The sequence below is a fragment of the Mastomys coucha genome, unplaced genomic scaffold (assembly GCF_008632895.1).
Source record: "Mastomys coucha isolate ucsf_1 unplaced genomic scaffold, UCSF_Mcou_1 pScaffold23, whole genome shotgun sequence".
Classification (NCBI taxonomy): domain Eukaryota; kingdom Metazoa; phylum Chordata; class Mammalia; order Rodentia; family Muridae; genus Mastomys; species Mastomys coucha.
This window is the reverse complement of record NW_022196906.1, coordinates 50,557,293-50,582,747: the sequence shown is the minus strand read 5'-3', so window position 1 is coordinate 50,582,747 and position 25,455 is coordinate 50,557,293. Positions and strand designations below refer to the sequence as shown.

The 25,455-nt window shown below is 52.0% G+C and overlaps 1 protein-coding gene and 1 long non-coding RNA gene across 5 annotated transcripts in view; one reads left to right on the top strand and one right to left on the bottom strand.

The window, feature by feature from the left end:
- Lingo1 (leucine rich repeat and Ig domain containing 1) overlaps positions 1-19,795 on the bottom strand; it is a 180,135-nt gene extending 160,340 nt beyond the window's left edge. For all 4 annotated transcript variants that reach the window (XM_031343639.1, XM_031343640.1, XM_031343641.1 and 1 more), the window contains exon 1: positions 18,858-19,795. The gene's annotated coding sequence lies outside the window, so the exon portion shown is untranslated. The remainder of the gene's footprint in view (positions 1-18,857) is intronic.
- On the top strand, positions 469-3,672 carry LOC116072279. Its single transcript, XR_004111388.1, has 2 exons — positions 469-646; positions 2,026-3,672. It is a non-coding gene; the product is annotated as an uncharacterized LOC116072279 (long non-coding RNA).
- Positions 19,796-25,455: the final 5,660 nt, after the last annotated feature.

Sequence of the window (25,455 nt, the reverse complement as noted above, 5' to 3'; positions counted from 1 at the left end):
AGATCCTGGAGATCAAGATAGGAAGGACATGGTGATGCCAGCTTGGCCCGGGTGAGTAGCTAAAGCCTGAACAATTCATCAGGCCTGGGTCTCCCAAGCCAGGTCCAGTCAGGCAGGAGTGCCCTCAATGCCTGCCCAAGCTGGCTCCCGGTAGACTGGTATGAGCCAGCCAGGCCCAGGCCAACAAGGACAGCCATGTCCCTGGCAGGCCTCCAGACCACCTGGCTGGCAGCCCTGAGCCCAGCTCTACCTGAGCTGGCAGGCCAAGCCGTCTCCACGAGAGCTTCTCAAGCCCCTGCTGCCATGCTCCCAGACAATGACTGGGTCTCCAGTTCCCTTCCCCCAACCCTTTTTGAAGCTCCTGCTCTCCTCTGAGGCATCACAAGAAGTTGCTATGGAAATGGGACCACAGGCAGAGCATGACAATGATTTGGGGCAGGGAGGAGCTGCAGTAGGAGCCAGTGCTCTCCTGGACACGAGGCCTGCCCATGTGCTGAGTCCCAGGAAGGATGTGAGAACTCAGCTAAGGAGGACCGAGGGACCAAAGCAGGAGCAGGGCTTCCTTCCAACCCGCCCTGCTGGATCCTTGCCCCTCAGCAGAGCATACAGAGCCCTGTTCCGCAGCAACTGCAAGGATGCTGCCAAAGTAGGTGCAGCCCTGGGGGAGGGAGAGAGAACACTACCAACAAACAGCATGTCTTGGAAGTTATATTCCTCCTCACAGAAGTGGAGGCTGAGAGGTGTCCTATCATACAGACTGGAGACGACAGAGCTGCAAGGTCCGGCAACCCCCAGCAAGTCAGCCCACAGTCAACCCAGAACACCGTCCCCTCTACCTCCAACCTGATCCCTCTGACAACACACAGTCTTCCATTCACTCAGCCTCCCACCCATTACACACTTCCTGTTAAGGAGCCACTAGGAGCCTGGGGACTGAGATAGATGCACAGGGCAGAGGAGATACACGGACAGAGATGACATAAATGGAGGGAAGACAGCCAGACAGAAACGCAGCACCCATGAGTCAGAGGTGGTGGCCTTGGGCTTTAGGTTATGCACTTGGGCCATGCTTTAGAGAGCTTCCAGTTCCCCTGACTCTCGCCTCCAAACCTCTCACTCTGTCCTCCACAGCCCACCAAGGCCTCATTTGCAGAAGGCTATGGGGAGTATTTCCACCAGCATCTTGTTATGGTTTGGAGCTTGTATGTCTCCCACAGGCCCATACTGTATTAAAGGCATAGGCTCCAGAGAAGCACTGTACAAGGAGACTGAACTCTGAAGGTCTAGGGCCTAGTGGAAGGTCCTTAGGTCAATCGGGGTGTTTTCATTGGAGACTGGGGCCCCACTCTCTTCAGCAGTAAGGGCTTTGCTGTACAATTTTTCTACCACAGTGTGCTACCTTATAGGCCTGAAGTAATGGAGCTAACCAGTCATGGACCAGGATCTCCAAAACTGAGCTAAACTCAGCCTGTGGGTCAAGACTCCTTTGTGGTCAAACGACCCTTTCACAGGGGTCACATATCAGATATCCTGCATAACAGATATTTATATTATGATTCATAACAATAGCAAAATAACAGTTATGAAGTAGCAATGAAATAATTGTATGGTTGGGGATCAGCACAATGTGAGGAACTGTCTTAAAGGGTCACAGCATTAGGAAGGTTGAGATCCACTGCTCTATAAGATGGTTGTTTCAGGTATTTTGTTATAGTTATGGTAAACTAGGCTTTGCAAAGTGTCCACTTTTACACTCTGAGTACAGTGTCTATGTAGAGGGTACAGAGTGGGGAGAATTTGCATGCTGCTGAGAAAGAAGTGGGGGGACTTGAGTTCTTTTCGTAGACAGCCAGTCAGTCGCTGTTCTCTCCAGACCTCAGGCCCAATACAACAAGGCCCAGCAAGTTCAAGGTGCCCAGGTGGGTGAGGAATCTGTAGGAACATGATCTTGTCAGGAGTGACAGGAGCTAGGCGCATGCTTTGAGCTCCTTGTGTGTAACAAGGCACTCTCCTCATGACTCCTAGCTGGCCAGCCTGTCAGCTCCACGGTATCCTGCATGTCTAACAGTAGCAAGCATAGCCTCCCTGAGCCTGTATTACATACGTGGAAACCAAGACCTGAGAAGTAGCAACTGGTCCAGAAGGAGCCCTCAGATGGCAAGAGCGGGAGAGAGCATCAAGGAGAGAAGGGTGGGGCCTGGTCCAAGACTATGGAAAAGAGGAAAGAGGTCCTGAAGGCTTCCAGGTGGAGGCAGGACTAGGGCTGGCTCAGAGCCTGCCCTCCAGAAAGAACACTTTTTTCAGAAAACAGAGACAAAGCCTATTTGTCAGTCCACATGACTTGAAGCTAGACTGGCAGACAGAAGGAGAGGGGAGTACATTCCCCCAGAGCAACCACCCTGTCCCCAGCCCACCAAGGCAGTCCTAGTCCCTGCTACCTAATGAGAAACTAGCTGGGGCAGATCCCAGGAGAGGCAGAAGAGGGGCGGGGCAGAGCATCCAAGAGATGGAGGTGCAAAGACAGACAGAACTATAGTTATCTCAGACCTAGGTGGACACAGGGAAGGACAGAGCTGAAGGCTGGACAGATGGGGCCACTGCACCCCACTCCCGCCAGAGACGGTTCTGCAGCTGCTGAGAGGAGCAGACAGCTGGAAAGGAGCCTGCAAACACAGCTTTGAGAAGATTTTCAGCAATAAAACTCATATTTGAAATGAGACTTTGTACAGTGGGGGAGAGAGCCTTCCTGTGGCAAACATTAAATCCAGACACTGTAAAGTAGAAATTTGACAAATCCAACTACATAAACATGTAAAACATCTGTACGGCAGAAGACACCATAAACAATGTTAAAACGCAAGTAAGGCACTGCAAGAAAATACCACTAATATGCAAAGAGCCCCTACAAATCAATAAGAAAAAAGACAAAAGAGAAAAATTGGGAGTGAGTTAGAAATCCGCAGAGGAAGAACTAAATTGGCCAATAAACGTATGAAAAGATGTTCTGTCTCACTAGCAATCAGGCAAATGCAAATGAAAACGACACGATACCATTTTTTGCCCATCAGATTGGGAAAAATTAAAATGATTTATAACAAGCAATGCTGGCAAGGATGATGGGAAATGAACACTCACAGACCATTGAAGGGAGAGAAGTTGGCTCAACCACTGCAAGGGTAATTTGGCAGTATTGATTAACATTTTAAACCCACACACCCTACAACCTAGTAATCCCATTTCTATCATCTACAGAGGAGAAAAAAAAAACCAGTGCATGTACACACATAAAAATACTCAAGGATGCTCATAGCGGTGTTGCCAGTAAGAGTAGGAAAGAAACTGGAAATGGCCTAAGTGTTTATCAATAAGGAAATATTCAAGTAAAACCCAGCACAGCCACACTACGGAATATCCTGCAACTCTTCGACAGCATGAGGCACAGCTGCATGACAACAGGAGGGAATCAAGATGCTCCTTCAGAATAATTGTGTTTACAAATAACAGCCTATCTATCCCGGGTGGAGGACGGGTGGAGGACGGCATGCCAGGCCTCCAGGTGATCGCCTCTGAGGGGTGGGGCAAAGTAAGACAAGGGGACTTCTATGGCTTCTCCATTCCACAAATGTAGAGTTGGATTTTCTTTTGTAATCAGAAAAACAAAATCAATAGGGAGCTAATGGATTTTTTTTTTCAATCTTGCCCAGACCCTAATATAAAATGCAGATCTAAGCAGCACTTCTCTGGCTGAGAGGCAGGAGTCCACACTCCCACCGGGCCCCAGGCGCCGACCCCTAGGCCCCCTACTGGAACTCTGGGACCTATTTGAGACCTTGGCTGGAGAACGTGGGGCAAAAATGACAAGGGCAGAAGTTCACCCCAAGTGCACAGGCTGGCTGGGGCCCAGGCCCAGGCCTCTAGCCTATGAGTGCTAGATAAGAGGGTAGGAGAATTACCTGGTTGAAAAAGAAAAGTCATCGCCCTGGGAAACTCTGGGCTGAAGCTCAGAGCAAAGTGGAGCACAGAGAGTCCCTTTGCAGAAAGCCCGGGATGGAGGGAGATGGGTGTGTTTCTCTTTACCCTGCAGAAGATGTTGCAGAGCTGTGTGTGTGTACAAACGTGAGAGGTATGCATGGGGGGAGTGAGCATGGAGGGTGTGTACACTCCCAGTAGCATGCCTGTCCATGTAGTCAGTGGGAGTGTGGGTCTGTTGTTACTCCCTGGGTGACAGCAAAGAGGGTGTGTGTGTGTCTCAAGGGAAAGAAACCTTGTGTGTGTCTCTGAGAGTTCCTGTCAGCGAGGAGACTCTGTGTGCACATGCGTTCTACCCCCACCGACCCTGTGTGTATGACAGTTCTTATCCCCAGGGCTCCTACCTACAGGGACACTGGGTGTGAGAACTTAATGTGTTAGGATGTTTGAGTACCAACAGGTCTGCTGAGGCCAGGAGCAGGTAGTGAGCCCCAATACCTACACTGTAGATCTCCCCAAGAGCCATACTTCTCTCACTGTGAACCCATCAACAAGGGCAGAGGGAAACACCTTGAAGACCAAGGCCTCTGCAACTCTAGAAGGTTCCTCTCCCTTAATTATTTACAGAACCAATATCCCACAGACTCCCAACATACCCTCAAAGAGGCAAGATGAGTTATGGGAGGCAAATTTGTCCTCAGGGTGAATGATACTAATCACCCTAGTCCATCCCACCAACTTCACGAGGGTTTCTCTAAAGACTTTTGAAATATTCTCTGTGTGTGTGTGTGTGTGTGCATGTGTGTGTCTGTGTGTATGTATGTATGTCTCTGTGTGTGTCTGTGTGTCTATGTATGTCCACATGAATACAAGTGCCAATGGAGACCAGAAGAGGGCATCTGACTGCCCCCCCCTCCCAACACACACACAGAGCCAGAGTTCTAGGTGGTTGTGAGCTGCCCAACATGGGAGCTGGGAACTGAACTAGAATAGTCTATAAGAGCAGTGCACACTCCCGAGTCCTGAACCATCTCTCCAGCCCCTTCTGAGGGTCTTCTATCTCATCTACAGGGGCCGAGAGCTGCATTCCACAATAAGGATCCAACCACCTGAAGGGCCTGTTCTACACTCTCTAGATGGGGAGATGGCTTTCATTCATTAGGCCTCATCAGTCCCCTTGGAGCCCATTCCCAGCTAACCCTTGGCCTCAAGCCAGGTCCCAGGGCCTCCCAGGGCTACCTCACTCAGTGAGGGAGTCCTGTCCTCGACAGAGTCAGGCTTCTCAGATCTGCACCTCTGTGCCCTCTGCCAGGAACACCCACCCTTCCTGATAAGTTCCCAATAACCTTCAAAAAGCTTCTATGGGCTCAGGAGGCCATGTCCTAGTCCCTGCCTTTGCAGAGTGAGAGCCCTACTCTCACTCCTCTTGCTATGGCTGATGACAATTCTAGCTTCCCCAGGGCAGGGGTAGATCTGGTTCTCTGCATCCCAGGGCCCAGCCCAGACCTGATACAGAGAAGACACCAGGAATAGACAATTGTGGGATAAATTAATGGGTTATCTGACCTAGGCACACCATGAGCCTTCATAAGGTGGCAGGATGGAACAGAAATGACATGGCCTGGGCATGGATGCCCACCTTCCTGTCCTGTGTCAGCACAATGGGCAGCAAGCACTAAGGAAACAGGAGTTCCTCACTAGGGACCCCAGGAGCCTGTGGGCACTGAAACAACACAGAGTTGGATATAAATATACGCTGGAATGGGGGCTTCTGCACTCACACGTCAGGACCTTTCAGATACAGGGTGTCCATACCCCAAAGTGATTGAGAACTTGCTAGGCAGGGACTGAGTAAGGCTGGTCCCACTATAGAAGAGGCTGAAGCCTGCAGTGTCCCCTACGTGTCAGGCACCAGTTACAGACAAGATGGCGTGGGAGCCATGGTAAGAGCATGCAGAACTGGACACGAAAAGGAGCTGTCCGAGACGGGAGGAGCCTTTTGGTGTGCAGAGAGCCTCACTTCAAGGACGAGACAGCACCGGCTGCATGGGGCAGAGGTCAGGAGGGACTTGAAACCTCAAATTGCACTTGAATTCTCTGGGCCTTGGTTTCCCTCACTGAAGTCCCCTGGTCACATATGGTGATCCTTGGCAATCCTGAAAGTAGGTATGGATGTGGTTGCCCCCCCCCATAGCAGGTTGCAGGCCTAATCTGTACTGTCCACTTACCAGTGGCCTGCATCTCTCATTGCTTAGCTTCCTGTTGCCTTAACTAGGTAAGAGAGTGGCTGCCCTAGAGTGTTAAATGGCCTTGCTGAGCCTCAGGTCCCTCCTAAAGACTGCGGCCACCATCTCCCATATTAAAAGGACAAAAGGAATAAGCAATGTCATACGACTGGGGGCAGGTAATAGGAGCTGAGGACCAGGCAGGAATGCTGAGCAAGCAGGTCAAGGCCACATGGCCTGTTGTTCCCTCCTCAATGTCCTCTGACTCCTTCCTCCAGGGGCTTTCCTCAGCTTGGCCTTGGTCACACTGGGATCAGGTGACAGATCTGGACCAGGTTCCCCCTGCCCTGGCTGGTTCCCTTCTGATACAAATATGCCCTGCTCCTCAGAGCCTCTATGTATGTCTCAGGTCCTCCTGATCCCTCCAGAAGCAGGCAGCTGGCCTGAGTTACAGCAAGCTGACTCAAACCTAGGTCTACAAATGCCCCTGTTCCAGCCACTCTGGGCCTTGGTTTCCTCCCCTCTAAAACTAGGCCACAAAACTCCCTTCCATGTTGTTATGGAGATTGATAAGGGTCTAGCGGTACAGTTTGCTTCGAGCAGAGCAAGGGAACTTTCTGTCTTTCATCTATAGTTTCATCTATGCTTCAGTTTCCCCATAAGGAAGCATAAGGGTTGTCACGAACGATGCTTCAGGGAGCTCGCCAGGTGTCAAACCCAAACTCTGAAGATGCAGATGAGCACGGTCCATCCAGCAAAGGCGATGTAGCCATGTGGAAGAGCCACAGCACGGCTCCAAGTTGGAGATGTCTGAGCCTCTATAACACCACAGACTCTACCACTCCCTGTTCCGTCACCTGCTAGAACCTCTCATTCCCTACCTCCGATCCCTTTAAGTGCTAAAGACCACAAGCAGCTCCCCAGTAAGAAAGCAACAGTGACCAGGGAGATGAGTGGGACAGCCAAGTTCACACAGAGGGTCCAGAATAGCCAGATGAGGACCCCAGACCTTTAGGAGCCACTGTTGTTCCATATATGCCTGACCCTACCTGCACACATACGTACAGATCTGTGACACATGCACAAGGATTTGGGGGCAGAACTGAGCTCCAGGCTCCTGTCCCCTCTCCTCTATAGCCATGAACTATACACAACTCAGTCCCTAGAAACCAGTCCTAGCTAGTGATGACCAGTGGCTGCACAGACCTCATTGCAAACAACTTTGCCACTGGTGAGTACCGTCTGGCCAGGCAGGACTCCCTGGCAGATTAAGGCCAATGCCAACCCCAGTCTCATTCATATTCTGGTCTGGCTGCCTGCTTCAATATGGCTGAGAGATGCAAGGGCAGAGGCAGCCCTCCGAGAATGCCCAGCGATGATTCCTCTCCAATTCCAATTTACTCTCTATCATTAATGCTTTTGAAAAGCCCCACACACTCTGCAAACAGGGAAGGAACATTGTCTGGAGAAGGGGAGGGGGGAGGAGAGGGCTGGAGGCTGGAGGAGAGAGAGGTAGTGTGAGCAATGGGCTGGGAGCCCTGAAACCTGGAGCTGAAGCCCAGTGGGGCCTATGTCTGTCGAGGACTCTGGTCCCTGATCTCCCAGCTCTGCTATTACAAGGGATTGGTCCAGGTCAGCTTAGAGTCGGAGGTCAGTGGGCTTCACAACTATAAAGGGTTGTGCCTTGAAGAACACAGAGAAACAAACCATGACCTAGATCTCCCACCAAACCAGGGGACCCCATGCCAGGGTCCAGTGTAAAACCTTAAGCCCCTCTCACCACAGTATAGACAGTAGACTATTAGTAGGATGTGAGGCCCCCTATCTTACACACACAGCTCTCAACTAACCCCAGAGTTACCTCATTAGACAGCAGCTAGCCTCCCTACCCCACCAACCCCACTGCAAACCCAGAGGGATCCTGTCAGAACTTACCTCATTCTCAGAACCTTTCTATGTCCTCCACTTCCCCACGGGCTACTGCAAAGCCTTCTACAGACGCTCAGACCCACCCAGGTCCAGCCACACCTAAATCCTCTGAGGTCACACTTCCCTCTGTAATGCCACTTCTGCTGTAAAAATTCCTCCTCCTCGGCTCCAGCTCGCCTGTCAAGACCCCTAACCCTCTCCGTGATACAACCCAAGTGCTTCTCATCTATGTAGCCTCTCTCTGACTCCCCTGGCACATCCTGTCCTGAACTCAGTAACACAAAAATTATGTTCATGTGGTTCTTCTTCTACAACCAGTGGGCTTCCAGCACGGGAGCTTTGTCCAGCTCATCCTATGCACTCCCATTGTAAGGCAAAGCACCTGACTCATAGTAGGGCTCTTCCTCCAGGCTATCAGATTTAACTGAGCACATGCTGTGTGTCCCATTCCGCTGGGGTGCAGCAGCTGATGACTTGCCCTCCAGTTGTCTCCAGTGTTTATGCTCAGAAAATGTCTCTTGGAGGCTACAGGACACACGGCCACTCTGCAATGGGGAAACTAAGGCCCAGAGAGGTTAAGATGTTCTTCTACAGATACTCCTGCTTCAAGCTCACTGCTCTGCTATCCCTCCTCAGAACTGTAGCAGCAGCAGCGAGGGGACAACTCAAAATGAAATATTAGAGTCAAAAGGGAAGGAAATATGGAGGCTCTTCCACCCTCCCTCCATAATGTAAAGAAAATTGTGTTCTGCCAACTATCGCAGCTTAAAAGCAATTAGAGTTTTTGGAGGGGACTCTGGGCACAAGCAGAAGCGAAAGCGAGCGCCCGGCACAGAATGGTTCCAGCATTCCTTCAAATCAAGTAAGGGGTGGAGGAAGGTGTTAAAGGCAACAGTTTTGAGCAGCAGAGATGGTGAAGATAAAATATTTACAGCCTCAGAGGGAAGGTCCTGAAGGGGCCAAGGACCCTGCTTCCTCTCACACCCTTCATTGAGGGAAGCGAAGGGTCTGATGTGGTGACGAGAAGAACCACCCTTCTGCCTGCTTCTAAGGGAGAGACGCCCCTAGAGGCTCCTGCTCTTACCCATTTCCCACTACCATGCCCACAGCCACAGATGCCATCTCTGAAAACCTCGGCCCTTCCAATCCTGAGGTAAGCCAGCAACTCTAGGTGCTGCTCAACTGTGACTAACTCTTCAGACTGCATTGGTGCGTAACCCTCAGACATGACTCTCCAGGCCTTGGGATGGCCTACATATGTGTCTAGATCTTCCTGGGCCTCTGTTGTTAGCCACTCCTGCCTCTCCTGCACCCCAAATCTTTACAGGGCCATTGACATCCTCTTTCCAAACCCAGAGCAGCTGCCTCTTCCTGTGACCTCACCTCTGTCTGACTAGCTCCACATTGAATCCCTGCCCAGGACAGCCACAGCCTCCTAGAGGAGCGAATACTCCTTCATTCCTCTCCCTGTGTGACCTGCAAGGCCTTTCATCTCTCTGAGCCATTTCCTCAACTACTAAATAGGAATTGCAACAAAGCACAGCCCATGAGCCTGTTAGGATTGACTGAGGTAATCCAAAGCTGTGGGTGCTAACAGATATTCAGTAAACTTCTGCTTCCATCCATGGTTGACTCTCGGGCATGAATCTCCAAGCCTCAGGATGACCTTTATGACCTCGGGCCACCATGGAGAGTCACCCAACAAGTGCTCGTGAGGAAGACCTGTGACAGCTGTTCGCAATGGGTGTAGAAAGCTGTGGAAGGCTTTGTACACACGGAGACCTAGTGAGTGAGTTTGGATACCACGGCTTAAAAAAGATATCCTTGGGACCATGGAGACCCCACATTCTGAGCCCATGGGGTCCCATTAGGAACCAACACCAAGAGAGGAGGAATTGAGGATAAGGGAGAGAGCAGAAGCCAGGCCTCATGATCCAACAGACAGCTCTAGGCTCAAATCCCCACTCCACACTGACCAGATAGATGGCATCTCTGTGCTATGGCATGCTATGGCATGAGAAGGCAGGATCCTCTCAGGGCCCACATGGGGTCCTGCAGAGAGAATGTAGACAGTGCAGGGATATTCATGGACTGCAGGCACGGTGCTCTCTGCCAACCCCTACACACTGGGACAACAGAAGAAGGCCTGGTGAGGCCAAGGACTCAAACTCTCCTCAGCCCACTTCATTCAGCAGGCCTGAAGGACCAGTCTGCAGACAGTCACAGCCTAGCCCTCCCATGTCACTCAGAGCAGAAGAGACCCATTCCCCTCAGTTCTCCACCCAGTATAACTGCTGCCGTGTACCAGTCCTCACCGGGCCACTGCTCCAGCCCAGTTTCCATCCTTTCCTTCCCTGACTGCAGCGGATGCCCAGGCTTGATGAAGAGTCTGCAGGGACCCAGACTAGGGATGGTTTGTCCTTTGCTCCCCCTCTGGTCACCTCTCTCCCGGGGGCTTTCCCACCCCTACCCCAATGCCTCAAACAACCCTGATACCAATCAGAGCTCTCTTTGGAAACAAGGGAAGAAATATGATTCCAAACTCAGGACATCCCACTGAGGACTTCCTTTGCCTGCACATGCATTCCCCTACTGGTAAGAAAGGTAGTCACTCTCTCTGTGTGTCTCTGTCTCTCTGCCTCTGTCTGTCTCCTTCTCCCTCTCCCTTCCTCTCCCTCTCCCTGTCTCTCTGCCTCTGTCTGTCTCTGTCTCTCTGTCTCTGTCTGTTTCCCTGTCCTTCTCCCTCTCCCTCTCCCTCTGTCTTTCTGTCTCTGTCTCTCTGTCTCTCTCTGTCTCTCTGTCTCTGTCTCCCTCTCCCTCTGTCTCTATGTCTGTCTCCCTCTCCCTCCCTCCCTCTCTCTCCCTCCCTCCCTCCCTCTCTCTCTCTCTCTCTCTCTCTCTCTCTCTCTCTCTCACACACACACACACACACACACACACACCACCCACTCCTGGTTGTTCAGATTAGAGTCCTAAACACTCTATAAGTCCAGCCCTCATTTCCTTCATCCCCATCGTCCCCTCAAAGCAGCTAATGTGGACAGATACACCCCTGGTGCCAACAGAGGTTCCCTAGAACCTGAATGGCCAGAGCCTGATAACATTCTCCTAAATTAAACAATAAACAAGAAGTTGTTTTAGATTTTTTTTTCCTGACACTGCGGTCCCTTATTAATCTCACTGCAAACAAAGGGAAGGGAGACAATTAATCCAAGAGGTCACTTCCTGTCTCTCATGGAGCCAACCTCCAATCTGTGCCCAAAGACCCACCCAGAGGTGGTCCTATTCTGGTCACCTGCCAGGCTCCAGGGCTCCTCAGCCTCTTTGCCCTTCCTGTGTGCACCAGGCCTGGCTGTCACCCAGGGCCACCCCCTAAATCCCCTTTCTGTTCTCTTCTATGTGACCTTAGATGGGACAGATGGCTTCTGGAACCTTGGCTTGCTTCATTTGTCAACATCTTCATCCCGCAAGGATAAAAATGGAGAGAGCAGACATGACCCTTTGAGATTAGACAGGAACATCTCTTGTTTTAAGAGACGAATGTTGAACTGTTTAGGGATGAAATGTCATGATGTCTATGATATACTTCAAAATAATTTAGAAAAAAAAAAGATTGTTAAATCCCATCAAGGGTGTTTGGGAGTTTCCTGCACTGTTCTCTTTGCCTTTCTAAGTGTCTCAAAATGTTCTTAACAGAAAGTTAAAAAGCACTGATCACATGACCAAGCCCACAAACAATGCCTTGAGCTCCCTGGCAAACCTGAAAGGCAACTGGGTCTTGTATGTAGGTTAAACATCCCCCCTGCTATCTCCTCACATTGGTTCCCTAGAAATTGCTTTCTCACACACTGCACTGTAGCCCGGCTCCAGGTTTAGAAGCCAGACCCAGTACCTCACTGAGATAACCAATGTCTGTGCCATGGTCCTCCATCCTCCAGCCTCCTGTCCACACTGCACCTGTCCATGGTGCTGGGTCCACCCATATCTGAACCTCAAGATGTTTCTACTCAAGGCCCGTTAGGAAAAAAAAGAGGGCAAGTTGCCATCATTCAAATGCAAAGTGCCTCCCCATAGAGTGACTGATGTCCCATTTAATAGCCCGGAAAGAGGAGACCAGAGATAGGAGAGACTGGAAATAGAATAAGGGAGATTAAAATACAGAGGAAAGTAGAAGTGAACAAAAATTCCCTGTGTACCCCAAAGATCTTCGTTCCCCATCTCAACCCTGGCTTGGAGACTGGAGGGAAGTTCTGAACCTCTGTTCTCTAGCTTCTATTTGCCCAGCCTCCTGGTCAGGGATGAACGGCTTGATGGAAATCCTCCAGCCTGGCCCTGATGACCTGTACCAGTGCTGGCCAGGCCTGCCCCACCGGTCGATCGTGAAGAGTTATCAGTACCCCAAATAATCAATCGCTAATTGCTGAATGCCATGCAATTCATCGGCAAGAGTTATGTGTGGCCAATGACCGGGCGCCCCCGCACCAGTCTGATGGAGCCTCCTGGGACAGAGCGGGCTATGTCTGTGGTAAGCAATGCAGCAGAAAAGCTGCCCATACCTATAAGTTTCTCAAACAATATACTGGGCACAACCCACATCCTGGGCCCTCAGGCCACCCAGGGAGGAAGTGACGGGGGCCACAAAGGCCCTGAGGGATGAACCACATGCCTCAATCAGTTTATCTGTCCCCCAAGCATGCCGGCTACCCAAGATGGATAAACCACAGCACAGGGATGAGGAAATAGCATGGAGTCAGACTATACACAGTGCTGAGGAGTTGGATGCCGGCCTGGAGGGAACAGGGAATCCTGTAGGGTGTGGAGTGACAGCTCCCTACTACCATGTGCTGAGAGGGACTATCCACAGTCACCTCTGGGCCACATGCTTCAGGACAGTTGGGCTTAGTCATCTCTGTCCCCACAGCTGGCCTCAAAGGAAGCACCCAGCAAGTGAATCACCAAATGCTTGCAGGGTCATTAAATTGTAGGGTGCAGACTCTTGGGCTCACTGTCATGGGATATTATGTCTTTATGCTCCACCAACTTACAAATACACATTTGTACTAGAGCCTCAAAAACAGCCTTGGGACACAGGCTAAGAGATCACTATTTTCAATCTACAAAGAAATGTAGCTTGGGGGAATAGTGGCTTCCCTAAGGTCACACAGAGGTCATAGGCGGAGTCCAGGATCTTCACTCACCGCCCCAACCTGAAAACTTGAACCCCACTCACTTTGTCGTAGTCCAGAGCTATATGGAAGCTACCCTTAGATCCTCCCAGCTTCTTTCCCTGCCGTGCCAGGGGGCTACCCACACTTAGCCCCTTGACCACTTGCAAAAAAATATTGAGACACAGGCAATGCTTCTGAACATCCCAGGTACCAGCTGTTGTGACAGGGGCTACTCACCATTTACTCCTACTTTAATGGAAACAGTGCTGATCAGGAGTTTCCAGAGTCCCCAAGCTTGGAGCAGACAGAAGACAAAGTCACTCCCAGTTTCTATCCAGTTTCTGGAGAATCTAATCCTGGAGCTAGAACACTGGACTGGGAGACCAGAGATATGCCCCAACCCAGCTATCATTTCCCTGACACTTCTGTGTTCTCATCGGTGGAATGAGGTAATGCTCTGCCCACAGTATAGAACAGCTATCAGGATTAAACATGAGCATAGAAACGCAGGAAATGGGCAGGAGAAATGGCTCTGCAGTTAAGAGTTCTGATTGCAAAGGAGCCAGGTTCAGTTCCCAGCTCCTTCTTGGTGCTTCACAACCATCTCTTAATTCCAGTTGCAGAGGATCCAACCTTCTCTGCTGACCTGTTTAGGAACTGTATGCATCTGGGCACTTACATAATGAAGGCAAAAATTCAGACAACTCAAATTAAAATAATAAATAAAGACTTTACAATATATATGTGTGTGTACACACACACACACACACACACACACACACACACACACACACACACATATATATGAAGCCAAATGTGGTGACACATGCTTGTGATCCCAGCACTTTGTAGTAGAGGCAGAAGGATCAGGATTTCAAGGTCGGTCTCTGCTGGATAGTGAGTTTAAGGCCAGCCTGAGCCATAGGAGGTCCTACTACCACTCCCAAAAGTATAAAAATATGAAAATCACATAGAAAATTTTGTTCTAGGAGGTAATACCAAGGCTCCTCTTTGCTTCAGTCAGGACACTGAAACCAACAGAACTCAACACTCCTCCGCTGCCTCCCCCCTGCAGAAGGCACAAAATGAGGAATCATTGCCTGAATGGAATGTTTTCAAAGTGTGGTGATGACATTTCTACTAAGCTAATATCAATCTCTCCATGATACAAGTAAAGAAACTGAATTTCGGGGGTGGGGGTAGAGGGGAAATGTGATTTATCCAAGTTCACCAGGCTTGGAAGCAGCTGAATAAAAATTAAAACCCAGTTCCACCTGGCATCCACACCACAGGCCATTTGGATCATACCTGGTTGATTTAAAAAGCCTGTCCACACCCAAACTCTCAGAGACAGAATCAGTTCTCAGTGGGAGGGAGTATACACATATACACAAGGACTCCCCTGAGGCCTGAGACTGACTTCCCAAGACTCATGGGTCACAGGGCCATCAGAGCTGGGTGGGGTATATGAGAACAAGGTGGCTGTCCCGGCTGGCCTTAAGTGAACTGGATACACCCAGACACAAAGCTGCCTGTCCAGTTGCCCTGGCAGATGGGTGCTACAAGTGGGCCACCTGCCAAGATCCAACCTCCATGTCCAAACCAACCTGGACATCAAGGTTCCATTTTGGCCTCTGCCTGCCCTGGCCCTGGTGGCTGGAAGTGCCCATGTAGACCCAGAAGGCCCTGGTGACAGCCGCTATCTCTCTTCCAGCAGCCAGCGCCTCCCCTGATGTGGCCATATGGCCCCATATGCTCCCTGACAGCTGGACTGCAGAAGCAACTGCCTCCTTAGAGCCCCTGAGGCCTCACTACCCCACCCACCTCTGCCCAGCAGGCTCTGGAAATAGCCAGGGAAACCCTAGGCTGGAATGTTCTATCCCCTAACTTTATGCCCTTCACCAGCCACAGCCCTTCTGGAGCTCAATCTCTTCATCTGCTGATCTTGACCCATTTCCTTTGCACCTTACTTCTAAGATTATAAATCATCCAAGCTCATCCAGTTATCCAGGGAGACGATCTTGCCAGTTTTATAGAGAGACACTGAGGCCCAAGGGCTCAGTGGCTCACTCACAGGCATCTGGGACTCAGGGCACTTGCCATGTCTGCATGTCTCATAAGTGAGACTGGAGATAGCCTGAGCCCTACCTAGGCCTATGCTTGTGATCCACTCATGTCCCAACTCAAGGGGGGGAAAAGTCTCTCTTTGATACTCGCCCTTCCCAGAAAGAGACGCTAGGCTTCTGCCCCTGCTGCTGCCATTGCCACAAGCCTGGACTTCCCCACAGCCTCAGGACCATCTCACCGCCTCTCTGGCCAAAGCTCCCCACCGTCACCAGCAGGCGTGGTTTAAATCACAAATCTAATTTTGTCCCTTGGGAATTTCATCCCTGACCCCTGCCTGTATCTGGCATCAGCACACACTCCTTCTCTGGACACTGAGACTCTTTTTATGTCGTCTTGCTTATAGCCTGTCATTCTCCCGAGTGAGCTACTCCATCGCAAACGCACTCTACCCACACCGGGTGCTTCCCACACCCTTGCCTTTGCTACTGCTGGGCCATCAACTGGAAAGCCCTCACCCACATCCACATTCTCCAGTCATTCATTGATTCAACAAAGATTTATTGAGCATCCACCACGTGCCAGAAACATCTCAGCAGTCCCAAATCCCTCCCGGCCCTCTATGCCCTCTGCACTGCCCCCTCTCGTCCCCCAACCCGTGCTTGTGTGTTCACTCAGCCTGCTCAGCTCAGACCCAGGGAGAGCTATAGGTGCAAGCATGCTCCCCCTCATGGCTCATCCAAGGGGGACTAGGACTATCGTCAGCATCCCATGTGGGTAGCTGGACAGACAGCACCCCCAGGTTCCAAACCAGACACCCCAGAAATACAGTGAGCCCTAAGTGCAGGATTCCAGGAAGTAGAGATCAAGGTCCAAGATATGGTTGGGGGTGAGCAGGTATTCAGCCCCGGGAAACCATGAAAAAGATTATACTGGCCAGAATGACCCTAAAGGTACCCCCAAAATGGTCAGAGACAATGTTTGCCATGGAGTCACCCCATGGTCCAGTCTACCCAGCAACTTTCTTAGGTAACTGAATTTGAATGTAACAATATAAACCCCAGACAAAATGGGGGTAGGTCAGATCCTTAGCTAGGAAGAGAATCCGGGGACCAGAGTCCTGAGGCTGGAGTGGAGTGACTGTCTTCTTAAGGGGGAGTCAGTGGGACTCAGGAGGATTCTTATCCCAGCAGAACAAAGGCCCAAAGAGGTGACTTGCCCTTTCCCCAGCTTAGGAACACTCAGAGGATTCCTCTAGCCAGAACCAGCTAGAGAGGTGGCATGGATCAAGGCCACCTCCAGAACAGAAGACTACGGCAGGAATTCAAAAAGGCCTGGATGACAAAAGTTGAGCCATGCCAGACATTAGACCACTCTCCAGCCACCTAGAACATTGATCCACACCCAAGAAACAAAAACTCACGGCTCCCCGATAGAGCCCCGCCTAACACATAGGCCCTCAGTTGGATTTCCAGCACCTCAGAACAAAATGCAAGCCCAGCTTAGGGAGAGTGGGGGTTGGGGGGAGCATAGCTAAAAGGAAACAGAAAAGTCTTGGCTGAGAACATCAAGTCAGCAGGAGTTGGAGAGTCAGCCAGAGCCAAGCACAGGAGAAAGGAGAGGAGAGAGGCTGCCTGGGAAGGAAAGCCAACAGAGGCTGAGGAAACTGAAGCAGCACCCATCCTGCAGGTACAACCACCACACCCAGGTGAGGTCCAGTCATTCCTGAGCCACAAACTGTACTTCCAAAGGCCTGAATGGACCTGAGGAGTCAAAGAGATCTGCAAGCTTACAGCTCTGGCCTCCTATGTTTGAGTTGGATAATGCCAAGGCTCACCATAGCTCTGATCCTGAAATAATACTGACATGCCAGAGCTGGGCTGAGTATAGCAAGCAGACCAGGCTACAAACCATCACAGAGCACAAACAGGCTCTGGTCCCAAATCTAGCCAGCACGAACTTAACCAGACTGGAGCAGGTCTCATAGATCAAGTCAGAGAGATAAAGCGCCTTGGCTAAACAGCTTCAGGCTGCATAGCTATCCCATCTGGGAAAGATGTTGGTGACTGACAGCAGAGAGTTGTCCTGGGGTGACTCCAGCAACAGACCTCTAGAGTTCCAGGTCAGTGAATAACATCCAATTACCCTGTCTGTCTCTCCTTGCTTCTCCAGGACCAGGATCAGAGCATCCCATCGGAGAGGCAAGGAACCGTCCTTAGGCAGGAGAGAGGTGTTCTCTCAACTCAGTTTCTGCTTCCGCACTCTCCTGTGGGCAGAAAGCCTCCCTGAGGATCCTGCCTTCTCCTGTGGTGGCTGACAGACTCCAGGGAGATAACGGAGGTGGAAGGAAGTGTCACATCTGAAAGCTAGTCACAAGTAGAGGTTGCCTTCCTAGATTTTACTGGCTGGCCCCTCCAAGCAACATCCAAGCTAAGATCAAGGCTTCAAAGCCCAAAGGCTTGTACTTTGAATGCCGGGAAAGCATATATGGGCTCCATCTGTACAGAAAAGAATTGGAAGGAGTCGAGATCAATCAGCAGCCAAAAGTTGCTTCCTAGAGGAGGAAGAACCTGTGCTGGCGATGAAGACTTAGCAAGGGATGTTTCCTGAAGCAGCCTATACAAGCCCAGCGGAGACTCACCGGAAAGGGGACACACCAAGGAAGACAGGCTTGACACACATTGCCCAAAAGGTGGGATGGGAATGCCCGGCTAGTGGGCCTGGTTATGCCCCTCCCATCTATCCCCAACCTCTTGTGAGCTGGGCATCTAGTTCCCCGAGTGGCACAACTCAAACACAACTGTTTCCATTGGCAGGTAGTTCTTTTCTTCCAGCAGCTAGTCCACTATGCCGGATGCACCCGGAGACACACTCAACGGTCACACATCTGCACGCTTCCCACTCCTGCACCTTCATGCTAATTACAAAGGCATCTCTTGGCCCTTGTAGAGATGCCAGTACCCGGTCCCGCCTGACCCTGGCAGGGTCACAGGAATCTAGTATGGGAACAACACCAGAGGCACTGCTGGGCTTGATAGGCGTCCCAGAGAGCCCATGGTTAACCTGATGTTGTGTCAGAGGGGCAACCCTCGACTCCTCAGGGGCCCAACAGAGCCCCCACCCCACTCTCCCTCTTATTTTCTCCTCGTGAAAGAAAAGCCAAAGTTGTACCATTAAAGCACCTCCACCCCCACCGTCTCCAGGCCCACACCACGCCCGGTAATGCTCCGCAAAGTTGCTCCAAGCCTGGGTGATTTCCCAGCCAGGTGAGGGTTTGGTGGAGCTGCGCAGCAGGAGGGGAGCGCGGTCACGCGGAGGGGTGCTGAGCGTGCACGCCCGTCACGGACGCGCACTCGACACCCCACCCCCACGGCTGCCCCCGAGGTTCCAGCCCAATCAGAGGCTGCGCACGCGGCGCTGCCGGCGGGCTGACACCCTAGCTCCCCGCCTGCACCCCTGCGGCCCCAGCCCAGCCGCAGCATCCAGACCCAGCCACACTCACCATCAGAGCCCGCCGTCCGCGCGGGGCTCTGCTCTGGGCCGGCATCACCCGGCTGGGCTAGCCTCCGATCCCAGCTCCAGCTTGGGTTCTCGCTCCACAGGGTTCAGCTCCGAGATGGTGGCAGCAGCAACCACGAAGCAAGAAGGGCGTGTGCGTGCGCGTGTATGTGTGTGTGTGTGTGTGTGTGTGTGTGTAAGAGAGTGTGTGTGCGCACAGGAGAGCGCGCACGACGTGTGCGCGGCAGAGCCCCCGCGCTCCCCTGCGCGCCCGGCTCCTGCCTCCTGCTCTCCACGCTGCGATGCCAGCAGAATCCCTAACGCGCGCTCCCACCCGCCCGTGCGCTCACACTCGCGCACACCCGGGCGCGCACACACCCCCGCCGCTGCACACCCGGCTCTGCACTTTGGGTTCTCGCCCTCTCGGGGAGCTCATCAAGGCCCTCCGCTGCCACAACGACCTCTCCGCGCGACCATTCCTGGGCCGACCGCGCCTCAGGTTCCCTGCGGTTCCCAGAGGACACCCCGCGGGCGTCCCCGCTCCCCTGCTGTGCCCTGCCCCGCCGTGGCCGCGCTAGTAACCCCAGCCCGGGCCCAGCTGCCCTGCTCCTGCGGCTTCCCCCGCACCCCCGCCCACAGCCGTGTGCTCTCGATCCTGTCGGTCTCTGCTCTTGTCTTCCACCTGTCCCCGACCAGTCCCCGGCCTCTCCCGCTGCCTCTCCTTCTGCCTTGCCGCCGCCCTTTTCTGTGCCCACCTCCCCACTGCCCTGCGCTGCCTCTCACATTTTCCGCATCACACCGAGCGCCGCCCGCCGCTCGCTGAGCCCCAGCTACGGGCGCGCAGTGGGCGGCGAGGGTCCCCGCTGTCCCTCTGCTCTTGGCCTGAGCTGGGCTGATGGCGACGTCCCGCGCTAGCCTCGGCGGCGACTCACAGCGCTCATCTCGCCGGGACTTAAAGGCATAGTGCACACGGCTCTACCTGCCCCACCCGAGGCGCCGAGGAGAGCGGCCTCGAAGAGCAGGAGCAAGCCCGGGCGGTGGTACAGCTGAGGCCGTGTCCGCGGAGCTTGAGTCCAGCCCTCCGGGGCTGGAGGTGAGTCAAGGAGAAGGAGGGCTGCCCAGACCACACCGTCCAGGGGGCGCTCAGCGAGTGTCGCTCTAAGCCTGAGGGCCGATTGGGATCTGAGGATGGATTTCCAGGACTATGGGGCCCTGGGAGGAAGAATTTGGGAGATAGTTGTCCCGACATTAACCCACCCCTTCTGAAGACACCTGTTAAGCAGGAAGGTCAGGGCTCCTGGCCCAAGGTGGACTCCCCCTCTTACTATGTGTCTTGGACAGATGCGTACACTCCTTTAAGCCTCAGTTTACCTAGGAAAGGCATGGGCTTCCATCATCTCTAGCGCCCTGTCCAGCTCTGATATGTTAGCTGCTCTGAGGACGTCGGAGTCCTGGAGTCCAGCCTCTTCAGGTCCTGGTTGCCCTGTCTCTTGTTCTGACTCTTCTCCCATCTCATCAGAACAGGGGAAAGGCAAAGGTGAGCAGGACGGGAATCTACAGCTACAGCACTCTACAAAACAGCATCTCCCTGGACTTTCGTGTTCATGGCTCCTGCTGCCCAGTCCTGCAGAGCATTGTTGATTGCACCCAGCTGGTGCCCTAGGCATCTATTTTTTCCCCCAACTTGTGCTAGGTGCAGTAGTATCAGACGCTTCCATGGAACAAAAAAAACGAGGAAGCGGGTGGTATAATAAAGCTGTTGGGGTGGGGGACAGGAACGCCTAGAAAGTTTCCTGGAGGAAGTGATGGTGGATCCGGCAGAGCACGAGCTGGAGGCGGCTAATCAGGAAGGGGAGGAATAGAAAGAAACATAGACGAAGACCAGGAAGTGGGAAATAAGGAATGGTGTGTGTGTGTTATTGAGAAACCCTGAATTGAGTTTCATCTTGATTCTGGGGCAGCTTGCTACATCGAGGTAGGAGCAGGGTTCTCACCTCCCACCCTAAGCTCCCTTTGCAGGAGGTCTCTTCTCTTCTCCTCTTGCTTAATCCCCGTCCAACCTCTGATCCCGTATTTGCAGCCTAATGAAGCACAGCCTCCCCCTGCTGACAGGAGCTGGAAGTGGGAGAAGCCCAGACTGGGATCTGCCAGGATGCGACCTGGATGCTCTCAAGTTCATTATCAAGAAGTTGCCCATCCCCCACAACCCCGTCCCACTGGCCCAGGCAGTAGTAGTAGCATATGCCTTTAACCCCAGCATTCAGGAGGCAGAGGCAGGAGGAACTCTTGAGATTGAGGCTAGCCTGGTCTATAAATCAAGTTCCGGGACAGCCAGAGCTACACAGAGAAACCCTGTCTCAAAGTGGGGTTGGGGGAACCTAAGGAGAATAACACAGAAGAATAACTCAGATCACAGTGGCATTTACCCTATGTCCTTTTCCTTTCCTGTCCCTAAGCCGGGCTCTGGGACTCCCCCCTCCCCCCAAAGTCCCTTCCTGACTCCATTTTCTCCTTCCCTGGCCCCTTTTCCTCTTCCTTCCCATCAGACTTCCCAGAGCCCCCAGGGAGATGAGCTCATGGCTGTTGGCTCTGGCTCCACACACCTCCTGAGGAGTCACCCAGGGCATCCAGGTGGCCCTAGGGAAGCAAACAGAGACAAACAGGCATTTCCCAGGGGCCCTGCAATCCAAGCAGAGAAGCAGCTTGTGTCACCATCCATTTATCCTATTTCTCTTGTCCTGGAAGCCACTCGACGTTTATGTATAAGCAGGAATTGCTTCCTGATTTGCAATGCAACCCCCACAACTAACACACCTTCTCTAGCTTCCACTTCCCCCTGAAATGCGGAAACAAGGGGGTGCATCGGGAATAAGGCTGTGTTTTTTGGTCCGGTCATCAGCCGGGTAGTGGTGGTGCATGCCTTTAATCCCAGCACTTGGGAGGCAGAGGTAGGCGGATTTCTGAGTTCTAGGCCAGGCTGGTCTACAGAATGAGTTCCAGGACAGCCAAGACTACTCAGAGAAACCCTGTCTCAGGAAAAGAAGAAGAAGAAGAAGAAGAAGAAGAAGAAGAAGAAGAAGAAGAAGAAGAAGAAGAAGAAGAAGAAGAAGACAACGACGACACTTGCCCCGGTCATCAAGCAAGGGCTGGGAACACCTACAGGCAATGAATCCCAGGAAGAACTGGATATTTACTACCTGCTATGACCCATGAAGGTTAGGTTTGGAACGCTGACTACAGGCAGCAAAGGAATGGGAAAAAAAAAAAAGGACAGGCCCATAGGTAGATGACCACAGGAAAGCTAAGGACAAATGGGATGTGTGCTTGGAAGCACACACTACCCCAATGAGCAGAAGTGTTCCCTGTGCACAGCACAGAACACAGCCAGAACTTAGCTAGTCTCAGCAGAAGGTCTCTGCAGCTGGGCAGTTTTGGGCTGTAATCATCCAGGACACGGAGCAGCAATGGCCGCTTTTGTATACATTGGGCACTTGTTCTCCCTTGGACCGGGAGGAAGGCTTTGCCAGCCCTCTGAGCCTCACCCAGGGAAGACTTTGCTACTCCCACTGGGCTGAAACATTAAGGTCCTTGACATGGCTAAACCCATGTCAACAATGCGCAGCCACCCAATCCTTACTTACTCAGGGCTGCTTCTGCTCTCTACACTCACCCACTCCACAAGCCTCTGATTCCTGAGTCAACGTAAATAGTGACATTCAGAGAAATACCACAGCAAGCGAGGCTGTCTGCCTTGTGTCTTTAAATGCATGGCACTTCCCTATCTGTCTTGTGTCTTTAAATGCATGGCACTTCCCTACCCCTAAGTCTTTACCCACTTATCTATCCCCACCGTCTCTTGACTTCTCTACTGTATGCCCACCTTTCAAGTCCTTCTATCCCTCAGCGGCCTCCTCCATCACTCCCATTCTAATCTATGCTTACCACACGATGCACAGGAGTCTCCCATCACCTCACATCCTGACTCTAGTCCCGGGGGGGTTCCCCTTTCAGAGAAGAAAAGAACAAGACTCAGCATGAGCCTCCGAGATTCGAACTGAGAGCCTATGTTTGCTATTCTTTCTGGGAACCTGTATTGAGGAGGTATCCAGCAGCCCCAGGGTGGAAAGAAAGGGATGTAAACCATCATCCTGGAAGAAAATAGATCCGAAACAAGCATCATGAAGAGGGCTTGGGCAGGGGACTCACATGATTTGGTGAATTGAGAGAGGCATCTAGTCTTAGTGTTTGACCTAGAACCAAAGGGTTTAATAGACATTAACTCACAGAATGGATTAGTGTGGATCCCTTAGAGAGCACTGCATGTGCAAAGGCCCTGGAGGGAGAAGACAAAGAGAGAAGCCATGTGACCAGAGCACAGCAAGGAAATGGAATTGGAGATGGAGCTGCCTGTAATGTGAGACCAGGGCAATAGGTTCTAGTGGGCTGTGTTGGGAGTTGGGTTTTCAGCCTTGAGGCTCTGAGCGACCCTGGAAGTTCAAAGAAAAGGATAATGAGCCTGCTTTCCAACTGTTTATGATATCACAACTCAGCACCCTGCAGGCAGCTACTACCTTTCCTAAGGCCCAGGGCCTGGCACAAGGCAGGGCATACTCAAGAGCTTGGGCTTAGCAGCCAAGCTGGCAATTCTAGGGACCAGGAGAGCTTGGCTTCTCCTGAGGTAGCACCCAGCCTTCCCTGTCTCAGATAAGTAAGCACCATGTCTGCTCCATCTTGGGCCATAGCCTACCATAAGGAATAAAAAGACACAAGCAAAATGCCCCATCAGGGTATCTGTCATTGGCTCATGTTCCCCAGCCCTCCTCCACTCCTCCCAGATGGGACATTCCAGCAGTTTTCTTCCTTGGGAGGCATCTTCCTATGCTCTCACAGTTTCTTTCTTGTCAGACAACCAAAGCCACACAGCCTGGGAATCCTTGCTGGCCAGCCTGGGAGCAGTACCGTGGGAGTATCTGCCACAGTGCCACAGTGCCGGTCCAGAGATCAGTCTACTCATTCTTAAATGTGCCATCCTGTGCTGCTTCACATGCCACAGCAGCCTTGAAGTCAGAGAGTACCTGATCCTTCTTCCTAAGGAGGTGGAGATGACCCTGCAGGTAACCTTGAGGTCATGGAGGACTCTGTCACACCTGTTTCTCCCATGCTAGTCACACCCACCCAGGCCTTGGGGAAAGGGCTCTGCTCTGCTCAAAGCCCAGGAAGTCTGCCTGCTGCCCAGGGAAGGAGGCATGCCCAGCACAGGCATACAACAGGGGCTTAGGAAAGTGCAGTATCATGGCCACAGGGCTATAGGGTGGTGAGTGTCAGGGCAGAAAAGGAACCCTGTCCACAACTCAACAGTAGAGTTCAAATTGCAGTTTGGTAGGTCACTGGAGAAGGGGGAGTTTGGGGGTTGTAGCAGGCACCTCAGGAATAGATTTGCCATTTAGTCACTACTTACTAAGCATGAGTTCTCTGCCAGGCCCATAGGCCTGTCCTCGAGGGACTCATGGGCCATGGGCAGAGAGACACATGGACAGTTATGGCCATGAGGGAGAAGACCATGTCTTAAATTCTAGAGAGGGTCATATGTCAGGAGAGTGGGGAAAACAGGAAGTAACATATCCCAGGACAGAGAACCCTGTCCCTAAGAAAAAGGGAGAAGATGGCCAGGCACTCTCTTGTCAGCCCTAGTTCTAGGTCTAGATCAATGTGAGTCTGGCTCACCAGGAATGTTTTCTTTGATGGGCTAGGAAATAGCCTGGGAGAAGGAACACTATCAGCCAGGACTCCTCTTGGCATCTGCTATCTCAGGCCTGCCTGGCCTGCTGCAGGGGTTTATAGAACATGCCCTGACCACATGGAAGCTGTCTTAACTCAAAAATGCAAAGAAAGAAAGAGTAGGAGGAGGGGGGAGTAAGAAGGAGGAGGAGGAGGAGGAGGAAGGGGAGGAGGAGGAAGGGGAGGAGGAAGAGGAAGAAGAAGGAGAAGAAGAAGAAGAAGAAGAAGAAGAAGAAGAAGAAGAAGAAGAAGAAGAAGAAGAAGAAGAAGAAGAAGAAGAAGAAGAAGAAGAAAAGAAAAGAAAGAAAGAAAGAACAGAAGGAAGGAAGAATGGGAGAAGAAAAGAAGGGGAGAGGAACTAAGGGAAAGAAACAAAAACTATGGGAAGTAGCCACAGAACAGCTCCTTTACTTTGCATGTTGGGTGTCAGGGCAGGGGTCATGGCCTGGTCACTAGGAAGGGATGTTTTAATCTTTGGAAGCACTTGGCTAGATCCAAATTTGTGACTATTGTCTGTGGCTCCTGGAGGTATATTGTCTATGTCATTCTGCAGGGATGAAATAAAGAGCCTGAAGAAGAGGCTCCTGGGAAGGCCTAGTGAGGGAGAAGGAAATATATGGAACCTATGAGGGCAGAGTGGGCAGGACTAGGAAGTGTCTGCAGGAGAGTCCAGAGGGGAATCCCTAGACCCTTTCAGCAGGGCAGCTTTTGTTGACTGCCAGTTGACTTCACTCTTTTTCCAGAGCCTCTTACACCAAGAGTGCAGAGACAGCCCAGGGCCCTGCTCAAAAGGTCCCTCAGATAAAGAGTTTGCCCCCTGCTGC